Source organism: Nelusetta ayraudi, unplaced genomic scaffold (genome assembly GCF_046127955.1).
Source record: "Nelusetta ayraudi isolate G7.1 ecotype Tasmania unplaced genomic scaffold, CSIRO-AGI_Nayr_v1 ptg000045l, whole genome shotgun sequence".
Lineage (NCBI taxonomy): Eukaryota > Metazoa > Chordata > Actinopteri > Tetraodontiformes > Monacanthidae > Nelusetta > Nelusetta ayraudi.
Window position 1 is genome coordinate 3,149,618 of NW_027466095.1, and position 9,198 is coordinate 3,158,815.

Sequence of the window (9,198 nt, forward strand, 5' to 3'; positions counted from 1 at the left end):
AGTTTTGTAAGCGAGAAACATGTAGTTCCTCCTCCATTTATTCCTCCTTCCTTGTTACTGCACACAGTCCAAAAAATTTAGTCAATCAGCTCGTCTTGAACTCGGCAGAGCGGCAAATGAGCAAAAGAAAATAATGTTGGCTTGTCCCTTTAACAAAGTGTAGTGCCACATCTGGACGTAATGTTTTTCACCAGGACAATTGGAATTTATTGCAGCATGGCGTTCTGGTGAACCACCTTTGGAGGAACTAAAGGTGGTACCTGATTGGCTGTGAGGCTACTTTCTCTGCGACTATCTCTACTTAAAATCTTAAAGCTGTAAAACACCCGCACTAGGAAGGACACTTTCACCCACAAATCCCAGTTGGGAGTCCACTCCAAAGCTTTCTCAGACGACCTGGTTCCAGGCAGGGACTGGTACCACTGGCGGCCAGCGGTAGTTTTACCACCGTTATCTCTCTGCAGAACATTCCAAGGGGCCATCCTCAACACAGATGTTCCTGAACATCTCAATATCAGACAATGTTAAACACTCTATTTTCCCTTTTACAGAGACATCTGGAAGTCACATTTCTGTGACCACCATCAAAAATAAAGCATTAATGGACTTTGAATCACTCTTCTAACCTCAAAATTAACGGATTTAGGATTTCCTCCTAAAGGAAGCCTGAAGGCTTTCAAGCTTCAGATGGAGCAAGAGTGTCCCCTAAAGGGGGGTTACGAAAGTGATTTCTAAGTGATCGATTAAAAGTTGAATAAACTTTGCACCTCGGTTTTCCTCATATCAATGTTACATGCTTTGTCATAATCCCTATCATTACCATCAACAGTTTTCTACGTTACACTTAGGCGACTGTTACCTCAATCCGTACATACACCTTTTAAACAGATGGCTTCTTGAATCATGACATGTTGTCTTGAGAGGCTTTCTGACTGAAGTTCAGCTTCTCACTTGGCTGCGTTCATCAGGCTGCTGGCCAAGTTTCCGTGGCTCCGTTTCGATTGTACACAAAGCTCTTGCGTTTGTGTCCACTTTCTCTCCCCATTCTCTGTTCCCTGAGTTTCAGTGTCCAATCACTGGTGGAACCAGAAAATATTTGGTGACAGTTAAACAAGTGACACTGATTTAGGTATTAGTTGTTGAAACATGGACAAACAAGATTAAGACTGAGACCAAGACATTCCATTGCAGAGTGTGAGAGACGTGCATGAGTGTCAAGATAGATATTGGTCAGTGTTTCCTTTGGTCCTAGTAGCGTCATTAATCATTTGAATTTGTTTTGTGGCGGGTTAAGATTGCATGGACTGACAATTTCCTTGCCAGACGTAGCAGGAAGTTTGAACGGAAACTTGGTGTTGGAAGCCATTGTGGATCGGTCAGGACGTGGTCACGTGGCCAGAACTAACTTTAAGCTGCATCCACTTGCATTAGGTTGGCCAACTTCTGCTGCTCACTGTCCATGGAAGGTTCATCCACACTTTTAGCACCTTGTTGTTGTTGAGGCCAAGTAAATGCTGCCGCGATGCGCCGTGAGCGAGGGTGGCTGTGAGCGGAATGACTCCCTGTGCTCGCCAGTGACGTGGTATCGCTTCTCGGCCTTTTGGCTAAGATCAAGTGTAGTATCTGTACCTGTGCCGTTCCGGGGAGGAAGATCACTGACAGCCTCGTACTGATCAGAGACACCATCTGTTACGCGAGAGACAGAAACATCCGGCTAGTAGTACTAAATTTAGACTTTGAGAAAGCCTTTGATCGGGTCTCGCATCAGTACCTCTTCCGGGTACTGGAAAAAATGGGGTTCCCAGAAAGGTTTGTAGCTTGGGTGGGATTGCTGTACCGGGGCATCTCCAGCAAATTCATCGTTAACGGGCTTTTGACAAAAGCAGTCAACATCAACTGCGGTGTCCGTCAGGGGTGTCCTTTATCTGCCCTCCTCTACATTACCTGTATAGAACCACTGGCACAGATCTTGAGAAGGGACCAACGAATCAATGGGGTGGGAGTCCCGGGGAGTGGGGGACTGGTGACCAAGTGTGTTTTATACATGGACGACATTAACATTTTATGCACTGACCTTTTATCCGTGAACAGGACACTGGACTTGACTGACTTTTTCGGACAGGCCTCTGGGTCAAAATTGAACAGAGACAAGACCCAAGCCCAATTTTATGGACCATGGACAGCAAACGAGACAACGGGACTCCCCTTGACTACGACCCAGACTAACCAGAAAATATTGGGAATCAAATTTGATAAGGAAGGGGGAGGGGACACAAACTGGGATGACGTCACAGGGAAAGTTAGACAAAGACTAGGGTACTGGGGACTTAGAGGACTGACCCTTGAAGGAAAAGTTTTAATCATCAAAGCAGTGATTTTACCCTTGCTTTTACTGATCAGTTCTGTTTTTATCCCACCAAGACGTGTGCTTTTAATCCTGGAGCGAGCCATTTTCTACTTCCTGTGGGGATCTAAGTGGGGAAGACTAAGAAGAGACTTCATGAAAAGGCCAAAGGAGAAAGGAGGAAAAGCAGTGCCAGACCTTTACCTATTTTTAGGAAGCACCTATACGGCCTCGCACATCAAAATAGCAACAACCCCATCCAGAAACCCCAGGACGGCTGCAATGACACGTTTCTGGATGGGGTCCTACCTCAGAAAACTGAAATTGTTACCCACAGACCTGAAAGTACCGGTGTCTTTTAATCTGCCTTTAACATATGCTTTGATCCAGACGTTTTTAAAGTATTTTAATTTGGAAAAGGAGGAGTTGCATGTTTTAACAAGCCACCGCTCTCTTGTTTCTATTGTGCAGGAGCGAGAACCAGTGAGTCCAGTGCGCGGGCTCGCACTCAGCGAGCCCTCAACAGTTTGGCGCAACGTGAACCATCCTGCTCTCCCAAACAGACTCCGAGACCTGTCATGGATGGTGGCTCACGAGATCCTCCCGGTCAGGTCCGTCTTGCACTCCCGGGGCATGTCACCATCAGCGACTTGCCCCCGACCTGGTTGTGGCGCGCCCGAGTCAGTGAGGCATCTCTTCTGGGAGTGCAGTGCTGCTGTAGACCAGTGGGCAACAGCCAGGTCCTTGAAATTCCCGTACTTACCAGCAAGGGAGGTCCTTACAGCACAACTAGTGCTATATGGGGTGAGCCCCCAGAAGATGCCAGCAAGGGACTTTGCAGAGCAGTGGCTCACCCTAGCCGCCATCAAAGACGCCATATGGACCTCCAGAAACTTGCTGGTAAGGAAGCACATGCAGATCCCCCCCGTGGTTGTGATCCAGATGGCTATGCAGGCGGCGGGCCCTAGGACACAACCACAAAGAAGAATCGCCTCTGGGCCCATTCGGAGGAAGGACCTGGAACCACACACAAAAAGGTCAAAGCAGCAACGGCCTGGCTCTCCGGGTGAGGCAGGAGGGAAGGAGCAAAAGGGCGAGGATCTCCTCTGAGCACCACGACAAGGTCCTGAGCGAACAAATGTTTGGGGGAGCAGAATGGAATAATTTTGGTAAGGACTCATTGCGTTCCTGCACAAAAGAGACAAAGACATTGAGCCCCTTTTAAAATTGTGCACTCCTGTTCATATCTCTTGTTTTAATCATGTTTTTTTTACAGAAAATATTTGTCTTATTATTTATGTGTATTGTGTCTGTGGAAACACATTAATGCAAATGTAAAAAAATCATGTAACATAATTAACTGAATGAGTGTCAATAAACTTTTTTCGAAAGAAAAAAAATCTGTTCTTATCAGTTTAATATCTGATACGTCCCCTACCCGGGGACCATATATTAAATTGATTTTTGGACCAGGGAGATGGAATAGGGGCTTGCTCCGTCCACTCCACGCATCGACCCGGTATGGCAGTATCTCCAGGAACGGTGCACTCCTCCTTACGTTGTCTAAAATCAAGCTCAACTAGATGGGGTTGAGGTCAGATTTGATCGGCGGTTTGGAGCGCTTCTGTAATAGCACATGCGGGGTTGCCTTTCCGTGCGCAATTCCCACAATGGGTAGAGTATGATTTCACGTCCCCTGCAGTCCTCTGACTTAGAGCACATCTCCGTAGTAAACAGCAGAGGGCGTTGCACTGCGACCTGTCAGCTGTTGGTCCGGCATCAAGCAGTCTGCTGCCTTTTCTTTGGTGCCGTCCCGCTGTATGCATTGCAGCTAGTGCTTTAGCGTTGCGTTTTCTACTCCTCGATGAATTAGTTGAGTGGTCATTTGTTTTGTTTTTCCCCTTGACGATTCAGAATGTTCTTCTTTTCTCTGAATTTCCCACTGGAATCGCACATCACAGATTTCAAATGGAGCTCTTTTTGCCACATTTTCTCTGGTGGTTTAGTTGTTGATTCTTTTGGAGGTAAATGGGATGAAATGAGTGGTTTTCCAAATTCCCTTTTGTTGTGGTCATGCAGCAGTGAACTGTGGAAAAAGGATTGCTCACGTACAAATCTGTTATTTGGGAGACATGAGGTTGGGACAGATTTCTTTCTCATTCAACCAAATATCAACTATTGCTTTTCTTTCTGACATGCCTTTGGCTGTGAACACGTGGCGAGCACCGTGAGCCAGCGCGCAATGACTGTGGAAGACGTGGTCATGTCAGCCATGGACAACTCATACTTACCTGGCAGGGGAGACACCATGATCAAGAAGGTGGTTCACCCAGGGCGAGGCGCGACCATTGCACTCCGGTTGTGCTGACCTCTGCGAATTCCCCAAATGTGGGAATCTCGACTGCATAATTTCTGGTAGTGGGGGACTGCGTTCGCGCTCTCCCCTGATCAGATGTTGAAAAGCAAGAGTACGTTCTCTCGTACGCCAGTAAGAAATGCTGTCTGTCCAGCGTGCGCGATGCCCGTGATCAGATGGCTTCTTGAATCATGACATGTTTTCTTGAGAGGCTTTCTGACTGAAGTTCAGCTTCTCACTTGGCTGCGTTCATCAGGCTGCTGGCCAAGTTTCCGTGGCTCCGTTTCGATTGTACACAAAGCTCTTGCGTTTGTGTCCACTTTCTCTCCCCATTCTCTGTTCCCTGAGTTTCAGTGTCCAATCACTGGTGGAACCAGAAAAGATTTGGTGACAGTTAAACAATTGACACTGATTTAGGTATTAGTTGTTGAAACATGGACAAACAAGATTAAGACTGAGACCAAGACATTCCATTCCAGAGTGTGAGAGATGTGCATGAGTGTCAAGATAGATATTGGTCAGTGTTTCCTTTGGTCCTAGTAGCGTCATTAATCATTTGAATTTGTTTTGTGGCGGGTTAAGATTGCACGGACTGACAATTTCCTTGCCAGACGTAGCAGGAAGTTTGAACGGAAACTTGGTGTTGGAAGCCATTGTGGATCGGTCAGGACGTGCTCACGTGGCCAGAACTAACTTTAAGCTGCATCCACTTGCATTAGGTTGGCCAACTTGTGTGCGGCTTCTGCTGCTCACTGTCCATGGAAGGTTCATCCACACTTTTAGCACCTTGTTGTTGTTGAGGCCAAGTAAATGCTGCCGCGATGTGCCGTGAGCGAGGGTGGCTGTGAGCGGAATGACTCCCTGTGCTCGCCAGTGACGTGGTATCGCTTCTCGGCCTTTTGGCTAAGATCAAGTGTAGTATCTGTTCTTATCAGTTTAATATCTGATACGTCCCCTACCCGGGGACCATATATTAAATTGATTTTTGGACCAGGGAGATGGAATAGGGGCTTGCTCCGTCCACTCCACGCATCGACCCGGTATGGCAGTATCTCCAGGAACGGTGCACTCCTCCTTACGTTGTCTAAAATCAAGCTCAACTAGATGGGGTTGAGGTCAGATTTGATCGGCGGTTTGGAGCGCTTCTGTAATAGCACATGCGGGGTTGCCTTTCCGTGCGCAATTCCCACAATGGGTAGAGTATGATTTCACGTCCCCTGCAGTCCTCTGACTTAGAGCACATCTCCGTAGTAAACAGCAGAGGGCGTTGCACTGCGACCTGTCAGCTGTTGGTCCGGCATCAAGCAGTCTGCTGCCTTTTCTTTGGTGCCGTCCCGCTGTATGCATTGCAGCTAGTGCTTTAGCGTTGCGTTTTCTACTCCTCGATGAATTAGTTGAGTGGTCATTTGTTTTGTTTTTCCCCTTGACGATTCAGAATGTTCTTCTTTTCTCTGAATTTCCCACTGGAATCGCACATCACAGATTTCAAATGGAGCTCTTTTTGCCACATTTTCTCTGGTGGTTTAGTTGTTGATTCTTTTGGAGGTAAATGGGATGAAATGAGTGGTTTTCCAAATTCCCTTTTGTTGTGGTCATGCAGCAGTGAACTGTGGAAAAAGGATTGCTCACGTACAAATCTGTTATTTGGGAGACATGAGGTTGGGACAGATTTCTTTCTCATTCAACCAAATATCAACTATTGCTTTTCTTTCTGACATGCCTTTGGCTGTGAACACGTGGCGAGCACCGTGAGCCAGCGCGCAATGACTGTAGAAGACGTGGTCATGTCAGCCATGGACAACTCATACTTACCTGGCAGGGGAGACACCATGATCAAGAAGGTGGTTCACCCAGGGCGAGGCGCGACCATTGCACTCCGGTTGTGCTGACCTCTGCGAATTCCCCAAATGTGGGAATCTCGACTGCATAATTTCTGGTAGTGGGGGACTGCGTTCGCGCTCTCCCCTGATCAGATGTTGAAAAGCAAGAGTACGTTCTCTCGTACGCCAGTAAGAAATGCTGTCTGTCCAGCGTGCGCGATGCCCGTGATCAGATGGCTCCTTGAATCATGACATGTTTTCTTGAGAGGCTTTCTGACTGAAGTTCAGCTTCTCACTTGGCTGCGTTCATCAGGCTGCTGGCCAAGTTTCCGTGACTGTGGAAGACGTGGTCATGTCAGCCATGGACAACTCATACTTACCTGGCAGGGGAGACACCATGATCAAGAAGGTGGTCCACCCAGGGCGAGGCGCGACCATTGCACTCCGGTTGTGCTGACCCCTGCGAATTCCCCAAATGTGGGAATCTCGACTGCATAATTTCTGATAGTGGGGGACTGCGTTCGCGCTCTCCCCTGATCAGATGTTGAAAAGCAAGAGTACGTTCTCTCGTACGCCAGTAAGAAATGCTGTCTGTCCAGCGTGCGCGATGCCCGTGATCAGATGGCTTCTTGAATCATGACATGTTTTCTTGAGAGGCTTTCTGACTGAAGTTCAGCTTCTCACTTGGCTGCGTTCATCAGGCTGCTGGCCAAGTTTCCGTGGCTCCGTTTCGATTGTACACAAAGCTCTTGCGTTTGTGTCCACTTTCTCTCCCCATTCTCTGTTCCCTGAGTTTCAGTGTCCAATCACTGGTGGAACCAGAAAAGATTTGGTGACAGTTAAACAATTGACACTGATTTAGGTATTAGTTGTTGAAACATGGACAAACAAGATTAAGACTGAGACCAAGACATTCCATTCCAGAGTGTGAGAGATGTGCATGAGTGTCAAGATAGATATTGGTCAGTGTTTCCTTTGGTCCTAGTAGCGTCATTAATCATTTGAATTTGTTTTGTGGCGGGTTAAGATTGCACGGACTGACAATTTCCTTGCCAGACGTAGCAGGAAGTTTGAACGGAAACTTGGTGTTGGAAGCCATTGTGGATCGGTCAGGACGTGCTCACGTGGCCAGAACTAACTTTAAGCTGCATCCACTTGCATTAGGTTGGCCAACTTGTGTGCGGCTTCTGCTGCTCACTGTCCATGGAAGGTTCATCCACACTTTTAGCACCTTGTTGTTGTTGAGGCTGTGGTGAATTCTTCTGGTGGATTCAGGTGATGTAGATGTTGAAGGAGTCTTCACTGACACAGACTTAGTTGGATAAAAACTGGTTTATTTCACAGAAGTCAAGAGTCAGACAGGCACCTAGAACGCCTGGGGATGTCTCTGGGCCAGATGTGAGCAACTCCGATGATCCTTTGTTCACATCTCCTCTTATACCCCCTGCAACCAGGGAGGAAGATACAGGAAGTGGAGGAGGATGTATGCATTCCATAGTTGCACCCCCAATGGCCATCTGGTTTCAATTTGGTGGACCTTGGCAACGACAAGACCATATATGGACCCTAACGTCCTTAGGGAAAGAGTGCCACAGCGGGTTCACCGCTGAGTTCACATCAGGCCATACACATAAGATCACATGAGGACATATGCATAGATTCAGATACTACATATTTCCCCCCTTCGAGACTTCATAAAGTCTCGAAACAAACAGAAGATACCCACACATGATACATGGATAGTAAAGAATGTAAATTCAAACACAAAGTACCCGCTTAATGAGGTAGTAGTTATTACATACAACATAGTGATTATGAGCAACACTGTAAATTTGTAGAGTGTGAGAGCGAAAAACCTATCAGACAGCCATCTTTCAGTTAAAAACCATCACAATCCTTCTAGATAGGAAAATTCTCTCACGGCCCCTCTGTCCTAGGCGACCACCTTACGGCCCTCCAAATTAATCCTGTAGAGAAGCAGCATTTAGGGAAAACGTTGGCAAACACACACATGAGAAACTCAAAAATAAAAACAAAACATCCAGGGCTTGGCTGGTCATCCCATCGGACCTACACCGTGGACCTTTCCCTGCCTAACACCCCTTTCCCTGTTCTCCAAAACAAAGAAAAATATTGAGTTCCCATAAGCATCTGCCTACTGATAAAATCCCCCAAATAACTTTATTCTCTAAAACATCAATTTCGTGTTGCAATTCAGATTAATTCAGATTAAATACAAACAAACACAGTGGTTAATACACAGTAGTTTCATTGAGTTCTGTTGTTCACAGTCCCCTGATGCAGGATCTTCACGTGTTCTGCGTCCTCATTCAGGGTTCTCCAGTGATTTCAGCTTATTTGAGTCTCTGAGTCCATTCTGAATCTAGTTGACACCCCCACGTAGGCTCCCCAACTATTGTCCTGAAACAGAGAAAATATCTGCCAGTATCTTTGTATACAGAACATCACACATGTAATTCCATTACAAGAGATACGTCAAACATCAAACATCAAACATCAAACATGAGTAAACATACTATTTCCCCCCCTTGGGCACTCGCCCACAAGGAAGAGAATAGAAACATACAAAAAGAAAAGAAATATAACATAACATACATCTGCCACTACGAATATTTATCCACCACAGTGGTGGCAATCTCCTCCTCCTCAACATCCTT

At 46.6% G+C, this 9,198-nt stretch overlaps 4 non-coding genes and 2 pseudogenes across 4 annotated transcripts; all 6 read left to right on the forward strand.

The window, feature by feature from the left end:
• The first annotated feature begins 1,584 nt into the window (after positions 1 to 1,584).
• On the forward strand, positions 1,585 to 1,688 carry LOC142894905 (U2 spliceosomal RNA; annotated as a pseudogene).
• Positions 1,689 to 3,720: 2,032 nt separating this feature from the next.
• LOC142894902 (U2 spliceosomal RNA) lies at positions 3,721 to 3,897 on the forward strand (annotated as a pseudogene).
• A 730-nt stretch (positions 3,898 to 4,627) lies between these two features.
• LOC142894932 (U1 spliceosomal RNA) lies at positions 4,628 to 4,791 on the forward strand. The gene has a single exon (XR_012928124.1). It is a non-coding gene; the product is annotated as a U1 spliceosomal RNA (small nuclear RNA).
• A 792-nt stretch (positions 4,792 to 5,583) lies between these two features.
• On the forward strand, positions 5,584 to 5,774 carry LOC142894943 (U2 spliceosomal RNA). Its single transcript, XR_012928135.1, has one exon. It is a non-coding gene; the product is annotated as a U2 spliceosomal RNA (small nuclear RNA).
• Positions 5,775 to 6,504: 730 nt separating this feature from the next.
• On the forward strand, positions 6,505 to 6,668 carry LOC142894933 (U1 spliceosomal RNA). The gene has a single exon (XR_012928125.1). It is a non-coding gene; the product is annotated as a U1 spliceosomal RNA (small nuclear RNA).
• A 224-nt stretch (positions 6,669 to 6,892) lies between these two features.
• Positions 6,893 to 7,056, forward strand: LOC142894937 (U1 spliceosomal RNA). Its single transcript, XR_012928129.1, has one exon. It is a non-coding gene; the product is annotated as a U1 spliceosomal RNA (small nuclear RNA).
• Positions 7,057 to 9,198: the final 2,142 nt, after the last annotated feature.